The sequence below is a fragment of the Schistocerca piceifrons genome, chromosome 6, assembly GCF_021461385.2.
Source record: "Schistocerca piceifrons isolate TAMUIC-IGC-003096 chromosome 6, iqSchPice1.1, whole genome shotgun sequence".
Taxonomy (NCBI): Eukaryota; Metazoa; Arthropoda; class Insecta; order Orthoptera; family Acrididae; genus Schistocerca; species Schistocerca piceifrons.
The window spans coordinates 112,360,111-112,384,032 of NC_060143.1; positions in this window are offsets into that span (position 1 = coordinate 112,360,111).

Sequence of the window (23,922 nt, forward strand, 5' to 3'; positions counted from 1 at the left end):
GCATGTCTGAATATACTCACTCTGATCTCTTGTTGATAATTATTTGGGTTGGCATTCATTTACTGGGATTGTAAATATGTGAGCTAAAACTGTACTTATTATTACTTTTTGGATTGAAGTTACTGGTGAAAAATTCAATGTCATTATTAAATAAAAAAATTGAGAACTCAACAAAAGTTTAATCTTGTGGTTACTGGGTTCAATGAAAAATAATACGATATTGTCTGAGATAAACTGATCTATTATGAAAATGATTCAATACAAATTTTTAACTCTTTATAATGATTCAATTTATAAAACTTTAGTTTGTGGATCGTTTACATAAAACAGATTAAAAATGTAACAACCAACTTACAATACGCAGTTTGCGCTTAAATACCTTTGATGTCTTTATGACGTCGATTTTTAGTAATTCATAAACAATTACGAATTGTATAATTATAGTATTCAAGTAATACATAGCTAGTGGCGAACAGGCACATCGTTCTGTCTCTCCACACAGCTTCACTCCACAAACGTTGACTCAAGAGTGTTCTATCGACAACGCTGCGTGCTTCTCGCCACGCTCCCTATGTATCAATGCGCGGGCTCTGCCGCCAACAAAGAGTTTGGTGCAGATACTTCACTGTCACCATCGATATGCAACGAACTTAACTAAATTTTAAAAAACATTTTTCTTAACATTTTCCTTGCACACTATAATTTGATTTTCTATTGACATATTTCACTATATAGAAAAGTCACTTTGTTCTTCCAAAGTACACTACGTGTTCAAAAGTATCAGGACGCCTCCTCGAAATGCGGAACTGACCACCAGATATCACGCTAGGCGTATTCGCCAGAGTGCAAAAGGAGGTGAGGAGTGTTGTGTTGTCAGCAGAGAAGCAGGAACAACTGAATGGGGCGGCCCGTGTAGCTCAGTGACTTCGGATGTGGAGTAGTCATTTGGCGCTACCTGAGTAACAGGTCCATCAGGCACATTTCAACCTTTCTCTAGCTGCCCAAGTCGCCCCTTGGTGAGGTGTTTGTAAAGTGGAAACATGAAGGAAAAGCCACAGCTAAGCAAAGGCCATGTAGACCTCACGTATTGACGTATAATATTACGGATAGTACTTGTAAAAATCCACAAGAAATCAGCGGAAGTTCCAAAGTACTAGAAGCAGTCCAGCTACCTCAGTGACTGTCCTGTCCACAGCGAGCTAAGGAGAATATGGTACAGTGCCCGAGCAGCGCTTCATAAATTACTCATTTCTGTAGTAGTTAATACTAGGCGACGTTTGAGATGTTCTAAAGCGAGATGTCAATGGACAGTTGACGATTGGAATCACACTACACCCTGAGGTAAACAGATTGTGGGGTTTGGTTTTGGAGTGAAGGACGGGGGAGGTGGTGTTACGGTATAGGGGTGTGTCTTTGCGTAGTTAGTCTGCGCTCCCCTCATTCCGTGGAAAAAGACGTCAAATGTGGAAGGATACGAACACATGTTCCAGAACTCTGTGCTGCGTACGGTAGAGGAACAGTTCAAAGGTGATGTCTGCATCAGCAAAAGAACGCACTTCATCATAAAGCAGCGTGTATGAGGCAATTGTTAGTGGACAATAACATTCATGAAACGGACTGACCTGCCCAGAGTCCCGACGTGAACTGAACGGTACGCCTTTGGGATAGGTAGAGCGTCGACTTTGCTCCAGACCCCAGAATCCAACAACGCTATCTTCTCTGTTTTGAGGAAGAATGGACTGCCATTCCTCTACAGATATTCAGACACCTCAGTAAAAGTATCCCCGGCAGAGTTCAAGCCGCCATAAATTCGCAGGCTACGCCACCAATTAATATCCGCTAGAATGTCTCCGGAAACCTTTCTACATCTACATGATTATACTCTGCAATTCACATTTAAGTGCTTGGCAGAGGGTTCATCGAACCACAATCAAACACTCCCTACCATTCCACTCCCGAACAGCGCGCGGGAAAAACGAACACCTAAACCTTTCTGTTCGAGCTCTGATTTCCCTTATTTTATTTTGATGATCATTCCTACCTATGTAGGTTGGGCTAAATAAAATATTTTCGCATTCGGAAGAGAAAGTTTGTGACTGAAATTTCGTAAATAGATCTCGCCACGACGGAAAACGTCTTTGCTTTAATGACTTCTATCCCAACTCGCGTATCATATCTGCAACACTCTCTCCCCTATTACGTGATAATACAAAACGAGCTGCCCTTTTTGCACTCTTTCGATGTCCTCCGTCAATCCCACCTGGTAAGGATCCCACGCCACGCAGCAATATTCTAACAGAGGACGAACGAGTGTAGTGTAAGCTGTCTCTTTAGTAGACTTGTTGCATCTTCTAAGTGTCCTGCCAATGAAACGCAATCTTTGGCTCGCCTTCCCCACAATATTATCTATGTGATCTTTCCAACTGAAGTTGTTGGTAATTTTAACACCCAGGTACTTAGTTGAATTGACAGCCTTGAGAATTGTACTATTTATCGAGTAATCGAATTCCAACGGATTTCTTTTGGAACTCATGTGGATCACCTCACACTTTTCGTTACTTAGCGTCAACTGCCACCTGCCACACCATGCAGCAATCTTTTCTAAATCGCTTTGCAACTGATACTGGTCTTCGGATGACCTTACTAGACGGTAAATTACAGCATCATTTGCGAAAAACCTAAGAGAACTGCTCAGATTGTCACCCAGGTCATTTATATAGATCAGGAACAGGAGAGGTCCCAGGACGGTTCCCTTGGGAACACCTGATATCACTTCAGTTTTACTCGATGATTTGCCGTCTATTACTACGAACTGTGACTTTCCTGACAGGAAATCACGAATCCAGTCGTACAACTGAGACTATACCCCAGAGGCCCACAGCTTGATTAGAAGTCGCTTGTGAGGAACGGTGTCAAAAGTTTTCCAGAAATCTAGAAATACGGAATCAACTTGAGATCCCCTGTCGATAGCGGCCATTACTTCGTGCGAATAAAGAGCTAGCTGCGTTGCACAAGAACAATGTTTTCTGAAACCATGCTGATTACGTATCAATAGATCGTTCCCTTCGAGGTGATTCATAATGTTTGAGCACAGTATATGCTCCAAAACCCTACTGCAAACCGACGTCAATGATATAGGTCTGTAGTTCTATGGATGACTCCTACTACCCTTCTTAAAGACTGGTGCGACCTGCGCAATTTTCCAATCTGTAGGTACAGATCTATCAGTGAGAGAGCGGTTGTATATGATTGCTAAGTAGGGAGCTATTGTATCAGCATAATCTGAAAGGAACCTAATCGGTATACAATCTGGACCTGAAGACTTGCCCGTATCAAGCGATTTGAGGTGTTTCGCAACCCCTAAGGTATCTACTTCTAAGAAATTCATGCTAGCAGCTGTTCGTGTTTCAAATTCTGGAATATTCCATTCATCTTCCCTGGTGAAGGATCAGAAAGGGTATATGTGGAGGAATACATGATGATGAACTGCTTCATACTTGATTCACTGGTTTCAGCTTCTTGAACAATAATTTTAGAAGAGCATCGAGTGAAAATGGACAATTTGATTATGGATCTGCTCCTTATCCTATTAGCACGGGAATGCACATGCCAAAAGATAAGTTACGAGTGCAGAAGAGTCAAAAGAAACTGCCACAGAGGCCTCAGATTTCACTCATACGAGTTTCTCTTGTGTAAATATTCTCTCTAAGAAAAAAAAAGACGGGCCACAAAGAAATTACCTGAATGAGACGGAAACGGTAAATGTGATGTACATGTATGGAAAAACAAATGATCATACGAGGGTAATCCCAAAAGTAAGGTCCTATTTTTTTATAAGTACATAGACCAGTTTATTTCTACAATGATTTACATCAGTTTACAGCTTGAACATTTAGCTGTTTTTTGACATAATCAAAATTTCTGTCGATGTATTTTTGCAGATGCTGTTGCAGTTTTTGTATGCCCATGTCATACGAGCTCGCCGCCGTGATGTTCAGAAGTTATGAACCTCTTCTTTCACCTCGTCGTCGGAGCTGTATCGCTGGGACCACAGTTAACGCTGACAGGTACTGTGAGACTCTGAAAAAATTCAAACGGCTAATTCAGAACCGTAGAAGACGAAAGTTGAGCAAGGGCGAACACATTCTCCGTGACAACGCTCGTCCACACATCGCTCGGCAAACCGTTGCTCTCCTGCAACAGTTTCAGTGGAACACAATCACCCACCCACCCTATAGTCCTGACTTGGCGCCCAGTGACGATCACCTGTTCCTTAGGTTAAAAGAACATTTGGCCGGAAAGCGATTCAGCTCCGACGACGAGGTGAAAGAAGAGGTTCATAACTTTCTGAACAGCATGGCGGCGAGCTGGTATGACGTGGGCACACAAAAACTGCAACAGCGTCTTCAAAAATCCATCGACAGAAATGGTGATTATGTGGAAAAATAGCTAAATGTTCAAGCTGTAAACTGATGTAAACCACTGTAAAAATAAACAGGTGTACGTACTTATTAAAAATAGGAGACCTTACTTTTGGGAATACTCTCGTAGTTTCAGAAAATTTGGATGATCTCTTCATGAAAAACAGTTTCACAGATTGAGCAAATCTATAACGCCTTGGTCCCTTATGGAAGCAACTATTCAGCTCAGCTTTGATTGACAGAGTTGTTCTTGTCCTGCTGAGGGACGCCTGCCAAATTCTGTCCAATTGGCGACTTAGATCGTCACCCTGCCGACAGTGCTCCAACGTTTACAGCTGGGGAGAGTTCTGGCGACCTTGCTGGCCAATGTACGGTTTGGAAAGCATGCAGGCAAGCGGTAGAAAATCCACCGTGTGCGGGCGGGCATTATCTTGCTGAAACGTAAGACGAGGATGGTTTTCGGCGGATGACAACCAAAGGGATCCTGCAAAAGGCACCTCAGACCATCACTCCTGGCTGTCGTGCCGTATGGCGACCGACAGTCATGTTGGTATCCGACCATTCTCCGGGGCGGCTCCAGACACGTCTTCGCCAGCGATCGGGCCCAGTTCGAGGCGGGAGTTATCACTGAAAACATTTCTATTCCAGTCAACGAGATTCCAGGCCTAAGACGTGTCTGGAGACGGACCAGACAGTGGTGGGGTACCAACTCGACTCTCGCTTGCCACACGACTCGACAGCCAGGAGTGATCGTCTGGGATGCTACTTCTTTTCATAGTAGGACCACTTGGGTTCTCATCCACGGCACACAGCACAGAGATCCGTCGACGATATTCTACGCCCCGTTTCGTTGCCCTTCGTGGATGGCCCTCCTGGGGTTACATTTCAGCACGATAATGCCCGTCGACACACGGCGACAGCGCCTACTGCTTGTCTTCGTGCTACCTTGGGCAGCAAGGTCGTCTGATCTCTCCTCATTTGAGAACACTTGGAGCGTTATGGGCGAGACCATCAAAACAGCTCGTGATTTTGACGTTCCAATTCCCCAGTTGGACAGAATTTGACAGAGTATCCCTCAGCAGGACATACAACAACTCTGTCAATCAATGACCAGGCCAATGCCTAAGGCCAAGAGGTCGACCAATGCGTTATTGGTTCAAATGGCTCTGAGCACTTTGGGACTTAACATCTGAGGTCATCAGTCCCCTAGAACTTAGAACTACTTAAATATAACTAACCTAAGGACATCACACACATCCATGCCCGAGGCAGCATTCGAACCTGCGACCTTAACGGTCGCGTGGTTCCAGACTGAAGCGCCTAGAACCGCTCGGACACAGCGGCCGGCAATGCGTTACTGATTTGCTGAATTTGTGAAGCAGTTTCTCTTCAATAAGTCATTCAATTTTTCTGAAATTGTAATAATTTGTTTGTCTGTACATGTACATCACATTCACCGTTTTCCATCCCATTCCGAAAATTCCTTCGTGGTGCCTCTTTTTTTTCTTCTTAGAGATTAATTGCCTGTCTCAACGTCTAAGGCCGACTGTGACTTGTGTGTGAGCATTTTGTATCGAGTAAGTAGACATCGTCGCCATTATAAAACCGTCTATTGTTGCAGCTTCTTAACTTCGCTAGGCACATCAGTCTTGGCTGAATTTAACGTGCCTAAGGACTTGACCAGCGATTTTTGTAGTTATTGTAAATGTTTCTATCGTAATTTGTCAGTTTTCTGTTTCACTCTCGTAAAACTCTGAGCGTCGTTTGAAAATTAAAATTAATCAGTTGATACAACAGACTCATAAATATTCAATGATTTTCTTTCCAATTAATATTAACTGAAACGCTTTGTTACTCGATATTGAAAGCTGTAACACTATTTAAAGCAATAATTTTGTCGGTAAAAAGCATTGATTTTTTCCATTAATAACCTGTTGTTGTGGACTTCATCTCTACATCTTCATCTATACCCAGTAAATCATTGAGTGGTGAGTGCATAACGTGTTAGGCCATTGGGGTCCGCATCCATTACATTCACATATGGGTGAATGATTGGTTAAATACCTCTCTGCATTGTCCAATTAGTCTAACCTTGTCTTCGTGGTCACTAAGGCAACGAAACATGTGTTGTTGTAGCATATTTCCTGATTCCTCAGTTCAGAGTGATTATGGAAACTTTGTAAGTAGGATTTATCTGCTTTCCTATTTGGTACTGGCCCCACACTCTTCAGATGTTTCATAGGATATCGCCGATGGGATCTAGGTGGGATGGTATAAAGCTTCAACGAACTGATCAGGTGAATGAAGCGGTATTTTTTAGTAGACTACCATGTTTAGGTTCCATCTCGGAGAAATCTGGCCATTGTATGAGATCCAAAACCATCGTTCTGCATATTTTACTTTTTCTAACGTAAGTGGAAAACTCATAAACATAAATAATGTGTTTCTTGTAATATGAGGCAGCGGGTGCTTACTGTATTGTATGTAATAATTGTCGCAAAAAATAAAGGGGGCAAACTGTTAGGTGCTTCTGTAGAAGGTCCCAGGGGCATCTCAGTTTAACAAATTCCAAATCTCCATTAAATTCGCATTTACGAGAAGAGGTGCAAAGTGTAAAGTCTTGCTGAAAATCTTGTAAACCTCCATAGAATAGAAAAAGGTCGGATTTTGAATCTACTGGAGTAAATGGGAATTTTTTGATACAAAAAAGATAGTATAGAGAACACATGAAACAATCAGTTCGACTTCAGGAATCGTAACATTTTGACAAACTTTGATTGCTTGTACAGTTAACTACGATTTAAGGGAGCGACTCAACCCTCTGTCACGTGTGCATTGCTACACAGCGTCTACGAGGTAGTTCCTATAAACATCAAAAAACATTTGCATCACCCTGGTTCCCAGAACTCCTGAAGATAGACGTTGACTGTGGATATTGTATCGCAGACATAGTCCCTCTGACTCTTCAGAGATGTTACGAAAACCGCCCAAAGTTGTAAACAACCATGCATGAGCAACGCCTATTAGACGGAGGGGGTCCGACAGCCTATGAGTTAGTCCTTCCACCAGGAAGGAGGTACACGGCTCGTGTAGTCTGTAGTTCGATTCAACCATGCCTAGACGCTCAATACCGCGATTCGATCGTGTCCGCATTGTTACTTTGTGCTAGGAATGCTCTCAGCAAGGGAAGTGTCCAGGCGCATCGGAGTGAACCAAAGCAATGTTGTTCGGACATGGAAGAGATAATGAGAGACAGGAACTGTCGATGACATGTCTCGCTCAGGCCGGCCAAGAGCTAAGAGCTACTTTTAATGCAGTGGATGACCGCTGCCTACGGATTATGGCTCGGAGGAACCCTGACAGCAACGCTACCGTGTTGAATAATGCTTTTCGTGCAGTGACAGGACGTCGTGTTACGACTCAAACTGTGCGCAGTAGGCTGCATGATGCGCAATTTCACTTCCGACATCCATGGCGAGGTCCATCTTTGCAACCACGACACAATGCAGCGCGGTACAAATGGGCCCAACAACATTCCGAATGGACCGCTCAGAATTGGCGAACGTCTTGTCAGCTCCGAATGTCATTTAATTTTTAAGCAGAATGAAATAATACACTGCAAATCTACCGTAATACGCTCCTTTGACGAATAGACGAAAATCGCAACACGGTCTCGTTTTTACCTAAAGTACTGTTGTAATTAAAAGAAGAATGATGAAAATTCCTGACTTAAGCACAGGGTAGGTTTTCTGCATAATCTGTAACGTAAGAGAGTATTGAAGGATTTCACCGTATAGTTAAATATTGAAGCCACTGAAGGTATCACTTACAGTCAGTCGTCTGGTAATCTCTTAGCTCCTTCCTCATCCGAATCAGAGAAATACATTTCAGTTCTGGAAACGTCGCCTGCTACTTTTATAACTAGCCTATCAACAACAGAATCCATGAAGCCGACCAGGCGCAGCATTTTCTCTTCTTTTATGACGAGCCGTTCTATATCCCGCCAGTACTCGGCAGTGACATGTGAAAAAGCTGCGTGCGTTAGTTGGAACACATTGGCATTTTAAGTCTTGTTACTTCTCGGGACAAATCTCGCAGCATGGCTAGAGATCAGTGCTCTTGGGTTCATATTGTAATGGTACAGTAGCAAATGTAAAAATGCAGCATTTTATGATGTGCTAGATACTGTGAAAATAGCAATTTTTCACGTTTCTACGATACTTATCTACTTCTGTGGTATAAAACGATGGATATAGTCCAAGTAAGAAGGATTTGGTTTTTCATTTTTGTCTTAAAAATTAAATTGTTATGTTTTCTTAATTTAAACAACTTTTATGAACAGTCTTTCATAGAACGTCGATAATTAAGAATTTGCATTTGAAATGGAAACAGGAATTTCGCATCCAATATGTAATTAGAAAGCAGAAGACTAGCATTATTCATAAAAATGATGATGAGTTTTATAATTACGAGATGTAGATATTTCAAATTTAAGTAGAAAAAAAAAGTCTGGGGAGATTTGAACCAACGCACGAATATCCGCATTTGCTTCATATTCCATTACGCTACCGACTGCAGCAGTATACAGGGTGTCCCATTTATCTTGATCACCGTAAATAACTGTTTGTCCAGATGCAAATTACAAAATGTTTCAAGCAAATGTTCTTTAGCCGTCAGGGGGACATCAATCAGCACGATTGCCTTCGTTGTAGCTTTGTTTATTACAAAGATATGAACAGTGGTATGACTTTTAGTAGAGGAAATGAATTACCGAATAAAAAATGCAGGGTGCCATTTGTGTCATAAAGCTGTTCATATCTTTGTTAAAAAACAAAGCTACAACGAAGGCAAGCGTGCTGATTGTCCCCCTGACGGCTAAAGGACATTTGCTTGAAACATTTTGTAATTTGCATCTGGACAAACAGTTATTTATGGTGGTCAAGATAAATGGGACACGCTGTATACAACACTGGGAAAACTTCAAAGCCAATTGTCTCCGTAAATTTATGAAAAACATTAAGACAATCTATTTCTCGGCACTTTTTAACCGTGTTCCGCGTGCGTGTTTCACTACGGAAAAGAAAGCAGCCTCAGCCATTTGCATTCTGCACATTATCTGCGCGACAATCAGATCACAACGCTGCAGAGGCTGTGACTGTACACGATTTCTGAAATAAAAACTACGTACCTAAAGCGTGATTAACCCTTTCCAGTTCAGTGATATGGCATCATCATACTTTTTCCCAAGGCCAAACTATTTGTCCAAAGATTATAAACAGGTGTGCAGGGCTTTCTAAAGTTCATTGTTCTTAGGTTGGCTACCGTGAATTCGCTAAAACAGAGAGCACCAGGCTACAATGCCTTGACAAAAGTATTGTTACATGGTGTCTACGGTACAGTGCACCCAGCTGGACTTTCAAAATATTATATCAAGTTAAGGGAAGCAAACTAATATAAAAGTTGCACTAATAAATTATTGTTGAAAGTGTAAATTAACTAGTAAACACTTTGAAAATAATGCTAGTTACGGTAATTTTCTGCTTGGAAGTCACAAACATGTGTGATTCCATTTGGCATCATTGGGCATTTGTTATGTTACCAAATGTAGTACATGCAATAACTTCGACTAAAGTTTACCATAATGTGTAACTCTAATATTTTCAAGTTTATTATACTAACTAATATTAATATGTTGAAATTTTTGATATAACCAACTAGTTTTTTTGCTGCTTTAGTAAAAAATTCCTGGTTTGTTTGCCAGATGATTCGCAATCAGAAATCATTATCAGAAGAAGAAATACTGCTGATTCTCGACGATGATTTATCTGATTTGGACCTTGATACGTCTGATTTGGAGGAAGAGATTGAAAATGCTCGGCAGCAGGACCCTACTACACTGGATATACAGTTTCTTCAAGGAATGGACCTTGATATGGTTGAAATTCTGGACCCTCAAGCCAATGATGAAGATGATGTTCCCTTAGCTTCAAGATTAGTTGCTGAGCCAAACCTTGCACCAAGTCATTCAGCTCAGAAAATTCAGTGTGATACACACCGGGATCTTCGGTGGAGAATGAAGGACATTGAAGAAGTGCACACATCATGTAATGCAGTTTTTTCTGACCCTCCAGGAGATGAACTGACACCTTTGCAGTATTTCAGAACAATGTGTAGTGATGACATTATCCAGAACCTAGTCGAGCAATCTAATCTATACTGCACACAGAAAACAGGTACATCTTTAGACACAAATGTTCGTGAAATAGAAAAGTAGATAGGGATAAACATCCTAGCAAGTGTTGTGAAAATGCCTAGTTACAGAATGTACTGGGCAGAGGCTACAAGATTTTCTCCAATAGCTGACTCAATGCCTAGAAATAGGTTTGATAAGCTAAGAAATTATTTACATGTGAATGACAACACTAAAATGAAACAAAGAGAAGACCCTGATTATGACAAGCTGTTCAAGGTGAGACCATTTGTTGACAAAATCAAACAACGTTTTTCAGTGGATGAATTAATCATTCCTTTCAAAGGTCATTCATCCCTGAAACAGTATGTAAAAAGCAAACCATACAAGTGGGGTATAAAAGTTTTTGTCCGTGCTGGTTCTAGTGGAATTGTGTAAGATTTTGAAATATACCGAGGGAAAGGAACTGTACATAATGATACTGGTCTTGCTATAAGTGGTGATATTGTGATAAGGCTTGTGGAAGGACTGCCGAAATACAAAAATTTTAAAGTGTTTATAGACAATTGGTTCACCTCCTACAATCTTATTTCTGTCCTGAAAAAATATGGCATTTTGGCTGTTGGAACTGTTCCACCCACAAGACTTCAACGCTGCAATCTAAAAGCAGACAGTGAGCTGAAAAAGCAGGGACGAGATCATACGATTATCGAACTGAAACAGAAAGGAACATCATAACGCTAAGTGGTATGATAACAAGTCTGTCGTTCTTGCATCATCATACAAAGGAGTAAGTCCAGTAGAACCAGTGAAACGTTGGTCAGTGGGAGAACGCAAATATATTGATGTTCCAAGGCCAGACATTGTTAGAGAATATAGCCGTTCGATGGGAGGAATTGATCTGCACGACATGATGGTTGCTTTGTATAGGAGTAATATTGGTGTGAAAAGATTTTATCTAAGGATCGTATTCCACCTCCTTGACATGTGTGTTGTGAACGCGTGGCCCCTATACCGCCGACATTGCAGACAAAGAAGAATTACCAAACACATGTCTCTGTTGATTTTTCGGTCTGATGTAGCTCATGGACTACTAAAAGCAGGAGACATTTTGGTAATAAGACGACGACGGCCATCAGATGACAGTCCATCGCCTACAGTTGTGAAGAAACGAGCCCTATTGGTTCCCAGCCCAGTTGATGATGTAAGGTATGACAACATTGGACACTGGCCACAGCGTGTAGAAAAAAAAAACAGAGATGTAAATTGTGCATTACAGCATATTCTCGAACGAAATGCATCAAATGTAATAAACCTCTTTGCTTTCCCAAAGACAGGAACTGTTTCTTAAATTTTCATGTTAAGTAACAATCATGCTGTAAAAAAAAACATAATTGTCCTGAAATGCAAGTTGCATTATTGTATGTACTAATTTTTCTTTAATAGACTGTATCAAATTGTGTAATTAAAATATTCATTCAAGTTCCATTACCAAGCACTGTGACATCCCAACCACCTGAATAAAGGAAACAAATCCTGTCCAATGATGCTATATGGAGTCATCCCAAATTTCCCTCCAAAAACAAAAAATAGCAAAATTTCTTATAAATATATATTATTCTAATCATTATGTACGGAAATACGCGAAAAAATACTTTTTCCAAAAGTAAATAAAAGTTGGGCAGGAAAGGGTTAAGAGAAACGTTGATGGCTGTTAATTCATTTGAATATCTTAGTTTTATGTAACGTAATTTAGTAATAGGGTATCTAATACATAAGTAGGACCTACTTCCAACAGCGTAACAACACCAGTGTACGTGTGCTGCGGCTTATTACCAATCATCGCTTTTGTGTTTGTTTACATCAGGTTTATTCTTATGATGAACAGATTACAGACTCCGCTGTAGCCCACCCGCCACCTGAGTATTATAGGGCACAAGTGGGCTGAGCTCTCTCAGAACGGAGAGAGAGTACACGTGCCGAAGTACGACCACGGACCTGCGCCATTCTCGCTACGTACGCAACCGTTTTGAGAGAAAGTTCCGCCGTTAAACTGTCCAGTACTACTACTTTATTTCACACGGTCGTGACTTTGGCTATAAAACCGTTCTCAAGTGCGATTTGGAATGCCACAAAATGTTCGACCCGCCTAAATGACGCCAATATAATGACTGATCGATTAGCGCTGAATACAGTTCTATTTATACGGAGTGGTTCCGTAAGAAGGTGCAAAAATTTAGCGGAACATAGAGGATGCTCCACTGAGCAATTTAAGGTAGGGAACCTGGAATCGGAGAACCTAGTTTAAGGACATGATAGGAATAAAATCACATTACTCTGTACTTTTTATTTACGTTAGTTACAGTTAACTGCAAATACCATCATCGGTACAATGAACGTACCATTTGTACAGTATCTTGCAAAATGTGCTGAAACTGACGTCCATCAATCTCAATGCAAGCAAGACATCGGCTAACAAGATTGTGACGCACCTCCTCTTCAAAATCGGGTGTGCGAGTGGTACTAATGTTGCCAGGTCCCTCGTTTCACCTTCTTCTTCTTCTTCTTCTTCTTCTCCTCCTTCCCCTCAATGAACCAGTCTCCCTCATTCGTCGATCGAGAGAAATAACCACACGTCGTGATCGATGATGCCAGTTAGGAAATCGTTCCCTGTACAACCTTTCAGCACCGTGACCATTGCAACGTGCTTCTCCACACAGAAGGTGCTTGTCAGTGAGTTCTGCGAGACTGTACCGGTACTGCTCCATCGTATTGTACTGTACGTGCCTGAATAGCACTGAGTAATGAATGGGTTTGTCGTTGATTCGTATCACGTTCTGTCATGGAACAATGTAAATGCGATATAACGGAGCCACCTTATGCACCAGTAAAGCAAACGAAACCTGCATCATGACTTCCTTCTAATCACGCTCGTCCTCCTCGTTTCCTTGAAGGACACAAATAATGTACATGCAGATAAACGTGTAAACTTGTACGTGTGTTAGTTGTAAAAAAAAAAATACTTCAAATGACTCTGAGCACTATGGGACTTAACATCTGAGGTCATCAGTCCCCTAGAACTTAGAACTAATTGAACCTAACTAACCTAAGGACATCATACACATCCATGCCCGAGGCAGGATTAGAACCTGCGACCGTAGCTTTCGCGCGGTTCCAGACTGAAGCGCCTAGAACCGCTCGGCCACGGCGGCCAGCTGTTAGTTGTAATTAAGCTGGTAAATAGTGATGCTAAACAAATAGTTAGACAAGTATACTTCCGTAATTCCTTATGCTGGGTTCTCTGGCCCCAGGTTCCCTACCTCAAACTGTCGAGTGGAGCATTCCATATGTCCTGTTACATTTTTGCACGCTGCTACGGACAGATTCTGTACATAAATTTACATAGATAAAGCTTTTTCGAAGGCTGCTGCAGATTTATTTTAATATCTATTCGGAGAATACCCAACAATCACGTTAATATACACAAACTTTCGAGGCATTACCGAATCTGTAGCTACAGAACCGGAAAATTTGGCACGAGGGAAAAGTACAATCTCTAAATGGTGATTAATAGTTGAAATAAATTTCAGAAATGAATGATAAGCTACACAGTTCACTGTTAGCCCATAAACGCAAGCTGCCATGAGGAAATGAATACAGAAGTCCCGCGTTTTTTTTTGTCGAAGGGATGTAATACGTAAGTTGCTATGTGCGCAGTTTTCGTTTGACGGAGCACATCTTCTTTTCAAGGTGGAGGTTGAATAAACAGGAATACAACCATTCTGTTTGCATTGAAAAAGTTTGTATGTTTTTCGTCTGAAGCGTGGACTACAGCGTGAAATTTGTTCTCGATATCACTCCTCCTCTAACGGAACCCATTTGCAGCTGTCTACTTTGTATCAGCTGATTTTCTTCTTACACCCTCCACAGTCTCACAAAACTGTTGTCGTGGTCTTCAGTCCTGAGACTGGTTTGATGCAGCTCTCCATGCTACTCTATCCTGTGCAAGCTTCTTCATCTCCCAGTACCTACTGCAGCCTACATCCTTCTGAATCTGCTTAGTGTATTCATCTCTTGGTCTCCCTCTACAATTTTTATCCTGCACGATGCCCTCCGATACTAAACTGGTCATCCCTTGATGCCTCAGGACATGTCCTACCAACCGGTCCCTTCTTCTTGTCAACTTGTGCCACAAACTCCTCTTCTCCCCTATTCTATTCAATACCTCCTCATTAGTTATGTGATCTATCCATCTAAGCTTCAGCATTCTTCTCTAGCACCACATTTCGAAAGCTTCTAATCTCTTCTTGTCCAAGCTGTTTATTGTCCATGTTTCACTTCCATGCATGGCTACACTCCATACAAATACTTTCAGAAACGACTTCCTGAAACTTAAATCTATACTTGATGCTAACAAATTTCTCTTCTTCAGAAACGATTTCCTTGCCATTGCCAGTCTACATTTTATATCCTCTCTACTTCGACCATCATCAGTTATTTTGCTCGAAAAATAGCAAAACTCCTTTACTACTTTAAGTGTCTCATTTCCTAATCTAATTCCCTCAGCATCACCCGACTTAATTCGACTTCATTCCATTATCCTCGATTTGCTTTTGTTGATGTTCATCTTATATCCTCCTTTCAAGACGCTGTCCATTCCGTTCAACTCTCACAAAACTAGGCCTCATTAAAAGTCTATTTCATCCCGACTGTCAGTCATATCGCCTTTTCAGTACAGCTTTACAGCAGCAAGATCATGTTGTTATCTTCTGTACTAACAGTAAGTCTCGCCTTACCCTCCTGCACGCTTCAGTAAAAGAGAACTTGTCGATGAGTATGAAGCGACCGCAGCGCCAAAGTTCTCAAACTCGTCAACCGGCGGAACCACAGCGAGAACGAATGAAGCCCGTTAGCGTGATGTAACAGCGGCCCTGCGATTTATGAGGTATGCAACCCGCAACAAGTGGCTCGTACTCGCTCCGCTTCTGGTCTCTTCTGACTCGGTCCCGTCCCGATTCTTCGTCGACCGGACTAGACTTCGCCGCCGCGGTTTCCGCTCGCTGCTAGAGGCGGCCGGCTGGGTTGAGCGAAGCACGCCTGCCCGTTCCGCCGCGCCACGCCCCCGATGGCCAGGCCTTCAGCACTGTGTGGCTGTAGGACTTACCTGCACATCATCAGCACCACCGCCAGCGGTCTGTGGGGCGCCGGGTCAGGGCCCCCAGGTGGCCGCAGCCACCCGCGCATCCGTGGGCGGACGGCTGCGCCTCGGCTGGCGCTAGACCCACACTTAGCCGTCGCCTTGAGCCAAAACTGCCGGCGCGCACCACTACGCCGATGTACGCACTCTCTCTCCATTTCTGCCGCTCGAGTATCTAGTAAATAAAATACATTTACTTGCACGTTTAAGAACTGCAACTGGCGTTCTACAGATAGGAACGTGGAATGTCAGATCCATTAATCGGGCAGGTAGGTTAAAAAATTTAAAAATGGAAATGGGTGGGTTAAAGTTAGATATAGTGGGAATTAGTGAAGTTCGGTAGCAGGAAGAACAAGACTTTCGGTCAGGTGAATACAGGGTTATAAATACAAAATCAAATAGGGGTAATGCAGGAGTAGGTTTAATAATGAATAAAAAAATAGGAATGGGGTTAAGTTACTACAAACAGCATAGTGAACGCATTATTGTGGCCAAGATAGACACGAATCCCATGCCTACTACAATAGTACAAGTTTATATGCCAACTAGCTCTACAGATGACGAAGAAATTGATGAAATGTATGATGAGATAAAAGAAATTATTCAGGTAGTGAAGGGAGACGAAAATTTAATGGTCATGGATGACTGGAATTCGATAGTAGGAAAAGCGAGAGAAGGAAATGTTGTAGGTGAATATGGAATGGGGGTAAGGAATGAAAGAGGAAGCCACCTGGTAGAATTTTGCACACAGCATAACTTAATCATGGCTAACACTTGGTTCAAGAATCATAAAAAAAAGGTTGTATACAGGGAAGAAGCCTAGAGATACTAAAAGATTTCAGATAGATTATATAATGGCAAGACACAGATTTAGGAACCTGGTTTTAAATTGTAAGACATTTCCAGGGGCAGATGTGGACTCTGACCACAATCTGTTGGTTATGAACTGTAAATTAAAACTGAAGAAACTGCAAAAAGGTGGGAATTTAAGGAGATGGGACCTCGATAAACTGACTAAACCAGAGGTTGTACAGAGTTTCAGCGAGAGCATAATGAAACAATTGACAGGAATGGGGGAAAGAAATACAGTAGAAGAAGAATGGGTAGCTTTGAGAGATGAAATAGTGAAGGCAGCAGAGGATCAAATAGGTAAAAAGACGAGGGCTAGTAGAAATCCTTGGGTAACAGAAGAGATATTGAATTTAATTGATGAAAGGAGAAAGTACAAAAATGCAGTAAATGAAGCAGGCAGAAAGAAATACAAACGTCTCAAAAATGAGATCGACAGGAAGTGCAAAATGGCGAAGCACGGATGGCTACAGGACAAATATAAGGATGTAGAGGCTTATCTCACTAGAGGTAAGATAGATACTGCGTACAGGAACATTAGAGACCTTTGGAGAAAAGAGAACCACTTGTATGAGTATCAAGAGCTCAGATGGAAATCCAGTTCTAAGCAAAGAAGGGAAAGCATAAACGTGGAAGGAATATATAGAGGGTCTGTACAAGGGCGATGTTCTTGAGGACAATATTATGGAAATGGAAGAGAATGCTGATGAAGATGAAATAGGAGATATGATACTGCGTGAAGAGTTTGACAGAGCACTGAAAGACCGTTGTCGAAACAAGGCCCCGGGAGTAGACAACATTCCATTAGAAATACTGACAGCCTTGGGAGAGCCAGGCCTAACAAAACTGTACCATCTGGTGAACAAGATGTATGAGACAGGCGAAATTCCTTCAGACTTGAACAAGGATATAATAATTCCAATCCCAAAGAAAGCAGGTGTTGACAGATGTGAAAATTACCGAACTATCAGTTTAACAAGCCACGGCTCGAAATTCTAACATGAATCCTTTAGAGACGATTGGAAAAACTGGTTGAAGCCGACCTCGGGGAAGATCAGTTTGGATTCCGTAGAAATGTTGGAACACGTGAGGCAATACTGACCCTACGACTTATCTTAGAAGAAAGATGAAGGAAAGGCAAACCTACGTTTCTAGCATTTGTAGACTTGGAGAAAGCTTTTGATAATGGTGATTGGAATACTCTCTTTCAAATCATTAAGGTGGCAGGGGTAAAATACAGGGAGCGAAAGTCTATTTACAATTTGTACAGAAACCAGATGGCAGTTATAAGAGTCGAGGGGCATGAAAGGAAAGCAGCGGTTGGGAAGGGAATGAGACATGTTTGTAGCCTCTCCACAATGTTATTCAATCTGTATATTGAACAAGCAGTAAAGGAAACAAAAGAAAAATTCGGAGTAGGAATTAAAATCCATGGAGAAGAAATAAAAACTTTGAGGTTCGCCGATGACATTGTAATTTTGTCAGAGACATCAAAGGACCTGGAAGAGCAGCTGAACGAAATGGACAGTGTCTTTAAAGGAGGATATAAGATGAACATCAACAAAAGCAAAACGAGGATAATGGAAAGTAGTCGAAATAAGTCAGGTGGTGCTGAGGGAATTAGATTAGGAAATGAGACACTTAAAGTAGTAAGTGAGCTTTTGCTATTTGGGGAGCAAAATAACTGATGATGGTCGAAGTAGAGAGGATATAAAATGTAGACTGGCAATGGCAAGGAAATCGTTTCTGAAGAAGAGAAATTTGTTAACATCGAGTATAGATTTAAATGTCAGGAAGTCGTTTCTGAAAGTATTTGTATGGAGTGTAGCCATGTATGGAAGTGAAACGTGGACGATAAATAGTTTAGACAAGAAGACAATAGAAGCTTTCGAAATGCGGTGCTCCAGAAGAATGCTGAAGATTAGATGGATAGATCACATAACTAATGGGGAGGTATTGAATAGAATAGGGGAGAAGAGGAGTTTGTGGCACAAATTGACTAGAAGATGGGATTGGTTGGTAGGACATGTTCTGAGGCATCAAGGGATGACCAATTTGGTATTGGAGGGCAGCGTGGAGGGTAAAAATTGTAGAGGGAGACCAAGAGATGAATACACTAAGCAGATTCAGAAGGATGTAGGTTGCAGTAGGTACTGGGAGATGAAGAAGCTTGCACAGGATAGAGTAGCGTGGAGAGCTGCATCAAACCAGTCTCACTACTGAAGACCACAACAACAACAACAACATCCTCACATTGGCATCAAATAAATACTGTTCGTTAAGAACACTTTTTAAACTTTATTAACACTGCGAAATTAGTTGGCCTCCTCAACTGACGCCTGTCGCAGCTTGTACGAGGGTTGCCCATAAAATAATGCACCGCATTTTTATCTCTCACCCGAAAACAATGCTACGAATGCGAAACGTTAGGTATGTATTTTTTGAAGTCTCCTGAGAGAGTGCGCCAAATTTCCGTCACTTCCGAACTGACAGCGTAGCTGCAGGACAGTTTCAAAGTGGCGTCTATAGTTGCTGTACATTACAAGCAACGTGCCATCATTGAATTTCTCACTGCGGAGAAAGAAGCTGTGGGGAATAGTCACAAACGGTTGTACATAGTTTACGCAGCATTTGCTGTTGACAGAAGTACAGTTACTTGCTGGGCACGAGGGTGAGACTTTCAGAAGGCGGTTCGGCGGAGCTCCACGATTTGCAGCGGTCGGGGAGACCATCCACGGCTGTCACACTTGACATGTTGCAGCGAGCTGATGGATTCGTTCGCGAGGACAGAGCCAGTCGTGAAAGACGTTTTGCGGACGATAAGGAGGTGATTTATACAGTGAAGCCCTGGCTCCGCCACCAGGACAAGGAATGGTACCGACAGGGCTTACACGCCTTTGTTTCGTGTCGGTGGAAGGCCATAGAACGGATGGAGATTACGTGGAAAAACAGGGTGTGTAGATAAAACACCATTCCTTTGTGTGTGTAGTTCTTATTATGTTCAATAAAGAATAGTTGAAGAAAAAGAATGGGGTGCATTACTTTCTGGGTAGCTCTCGTTTAATAGGTATATATTTATTTTTTCATGGTATAAAATATTCGTCAATTCTAAAATTAGCTACAACTTAAATTCAATTCTGTGTAGAAATCAACGGTTTCTGGGGTGCAGGAGAACCAAAATGGCAAGAAACGTATGGGCTGCCACCGGTGAAGATTCCAGGTACAATTTGAGTGCCCTAGCTGTCTGCTACAATGTACGGAAACAACTGAACATGTTGAAAAACCTCTTCTGTTTGTGGTGTGATAGTGACTGACGTATAACCGTCAGTTAAATGAGCCGGCCGCGGTGGCCGTGAGGTTCTAGGCGCTTCAGTCCGGAACCGCGAGACTGCTACGGTCACAGGTTCGATTCCTGCCTCGGGCACGGATGTGTGTGATGTCCTTAGGTTAGTTAGGTTTAAGTAGTTCTAAGTTCTAGGGGACTGATAACCACAGCAGTTGAGTCCCATAGTGCTCAGACCCATTTGAACCATTTTTTTGTTAAGTCCCATAGTGCTCAGAGCCGTCAGTTAAATGAAGACGAGACAGACGGAAAACAAATAAGTAAGTTGTTTATTATTTCAAAACTAATCGCCATAACTGTTAATACATTTAACCCACTATCAGATGGTCAGTACCTTCATGAAAAAATGTTTGCGGTTGCCTACGGAACCATGACGGTACTGAGGCGTCCCCCACTTCGTCTGAAGCAAATCGACGGCCACGTACGTCTTCCTTCAGAGCTCCAAAAATATGGAAATCGCACGAGGGCACATCGGGACTGTGTGGACAACGTGGGGGGGCTTCCCAGCGAAACTTCTGCAGTGTAGTCGAAGCAGCTTTGCCCAACAGTGGGCAGGCATCATCCTGCAACAGCGTGATACCGTCCGTCATGGGCATTTGGACTTGTGGCGTACTTCAGTTATTGCTAAGTCCACGCACCGTTGCGCGTGTTCCGCGAAGTCAATCAGCAGTCAAAGTAAAAGGTCACCATGACTTTCCTGGAGCTGGCTTGCACGGCTTTGGATATTTTCGATTTTGGTGGCGAGAGGTGAAACCATATGTTTAGACTGTTGACACTGGCACTTGCTCCTCCACCTGTGTTGACGCTCTCTTCCATCTCCCGCGACAATATGGGAAACAACGTTGTTCATGGTGATACCGTTCCAGGTGATGCGGTGATGTCGACGTTCTGTTCAACTTCTGCTCCTACGTCAGGCTGTAGACAACCCACTGCGCTCAGATTTTCCGGAGCTTGAGATGCTCATTCATGATGGCGTGAGCGGTACTGCGACTGACGACCAACATGAGCCGAAAGTCTTCCACCGCCAGCTGCCAGTCATCTCTGACGGCAACATCCGCCGCAGGGGTTATAGGAGTAATGACACGATGATCCTATCCAGCCCGACAGCTGTCTTTCAAAAACACACGACTTTCTCGAAATGGTTTATTCCGCACGAAACACGCGCTCGTGACGTACTGTGTTCGTCGTACACAAGACATTCGGGCATGAATTTCACTTCCTCCTTCCGTAGGTCGCGCGGGATTAGACGAGCGGTCTAAGGCACTGCAGTCATGGACTGTGCGGCTGCTACCGGCGGGGGTTCGAGTTCTCCCTCGGGCATGGGTGTGTGTGTGTTTGTCCTTAGGATAATTTAGGTTAAGTAGTGTGTAAGCTTAGGGACTGATGACCTTAGCAGTTAGGTCCCATAAGATTTCACGCACATTTGAACATTTTCCTTCCGCAGTGAAGAACCACACTGCAGCTCGCTGCTCCTCTTTCCCGGCCTCCATGGTGAAGTCGGACGCACACAAGAGTCACTGACCTCAGTGGAGCACGTCCAAAGCCGGGTCCACATTTGGATCAAAAGTGTCGCTGCACCTAGTGCCATACCGTAGTGGTATTGCGGTTGCATGTGTGAACTCTGGATTTTTAGTGCCACAATTTAAGAGACGCAACTTTTGTCACGCTCCAAATGTTCGACTTGGTTGTACTTTGTTGCGCCACTTTCCTACCACCACTGCTCCCTGGCGGCAATATTTCGAAACACGAGCATTCGGTCTCACTTGTCGTGCAGTAATTACTGCTCTACTCCATTCGATTTCAGTGCGTTTTTATTTTATTTATGAAATAAGTAAAAACCATTGTCGACATGTTCACCAAAGCAGCTTCTAGAACTAAAAGAATGTCAACCTATGTTTGATTTGACATATTCCATGACATATACCAAGAAGGAATAAATAAATAAACAAACTTTATATATGTAACCAAAAGAGGAAGTCGTATAAACTTCGTAATTGGTGAGACCAGGCATTGTATAAATCGTGGATTATATGCAGCAAATAGCTCCAGTGTGTGTGGTGGCACCTGTTAAACTAAAAATTGGTCATTCCAAATGTTTCTCTCTCTCTCTCTCTCTTTTCAAGCATTTATCCCTGATTAATCGGATGTGGCATGTTAATTTTTAGGGGTGGCCGGATGCCCTTCCTGTCACCACCTCATACCCCTCAGGAAGGAATTAGTTTACCCCAACTGTCTGCGTATAGTGTTATCCATGGTATAGTTCGAATGTGTTCAGATATCTGCGAGCCGTGTAACTGAGGCGGAATGTGGGAACCAGCCCAGATTCAACTAGAAGGATGTGGAAAACCGCGTAAAAACCACATCCAGGCTGGCCGGCACACCGGCCCTCGTCTTTAATCCGCTGGGCGGATTCGATCCGCGACAGCGCGCCTACCCGAGTCCAGGAAGGAGCGCGTTATCGTTCTCGGCGACCCTGGCAGGTTTATTCGAAATGTCTATATCAACTAATACAGTAAGAGTCTATAATCTTGGAAGAGTAGCTTGTCTGCAGATGATATTTATATGCCAGCTACTCGTTAGTTTGCCACTGCAGACAGCATTTTCATCTCTGAGTGTTATTTCTTTTAAAAATGTGTTTGCTTTCCCTGATTTATACCTGTGTGAAATATATTCTCGGACCCAGCATCTGAGTTTCGTCTTCCTTGTATTTAGTTCTTGTCACAGGTCTGAGGCCATAATCTGCACTGTAACACTCATGCTCGCCCATATGATTTTAATTGATGCCATGTAGGGAGCTGTGCAACTACGTAGGTTTTGTGGCGTCTTTGAAAGATAGCTCACGATACCACTACACCAAGTCACAAGCTGTGGCGCCACAGTAGATGCGTGTGTGAACCTGGCTTAACAGACGAAGGGGACAGCGGTAAACGTTCTCGCTGTTCCTTCCTGTTTCCCAGTAGAGGGCTCTCTCTCTCTCTCTCTCTCTCTCTCTCTCTCTCTCGCTCTCTCTCTCTCTCTCTCTCTGACACACACACACACACACGCACACGCACACACACACACACACACACACACACACACACCTGCATTACCAACATCCACGACATGCTCGGAAATAGATTCTCCAACCTCAGAATTTACAGTATAAAAAGAAGTATGTTCACTAAAATCTTAAAACCTGTAAAACGTTTGCCACTTCTATTTTCGACAGAAAATGTAAAAACCAAAATACATATATGGTCATAGGGAGTACACAATTAACATCGCAATCTGACGGGGGTGAAAGTATTCAATAATAGAAACAAGAACGTTCCAGTCAAGATGAGTCCACAAGCGAGCCGTTTACCAGACAACTGCGACTTTGTGCTTCCGAGCTGCCACTGACTACTGTATTAAATATTGTTCTATTCTGTAGAAACGCGTATGTGTGTATTGAACCTGGTACCTATAAACGACGGAGAGGCATCGTCCCACTGTAGCCCTCAGTGGTTCACAACCCCACAACAAGCCACAGCAGTCCACCCACCCCGCCGCCGCCCCACACTGAACCCAGAATTACTGTGCGGTTCGGCCCCCAGTGGACCTCCCCCAGGAACGTCTCACACCAGACGAGTGTAACCCCAATGTTTGCGTGGTAGAGTAATTATGGTGTACACGTGTTTGCACAGCAATCGCTGACGTAGTGTAACTGAGGTGGAATAAGGGGAACCAGCCCACATTCGCCTGGGCAGATGGGAAACCTCCTTAAAAACCATCCACGGGCTGGTCGGCACACCGGACTTCGACATCAATCCGCCGGGAGGATTCGTGCTGGGGACCGGCACGCCTTCCCGCTCGGGAAGCAGCGTGTTAGACTGCGCGGCTAGCCGGTCGAGCTGCAGAAACATAATTGTAGTTCAAATTTTTCGATTGGGTTCAAATG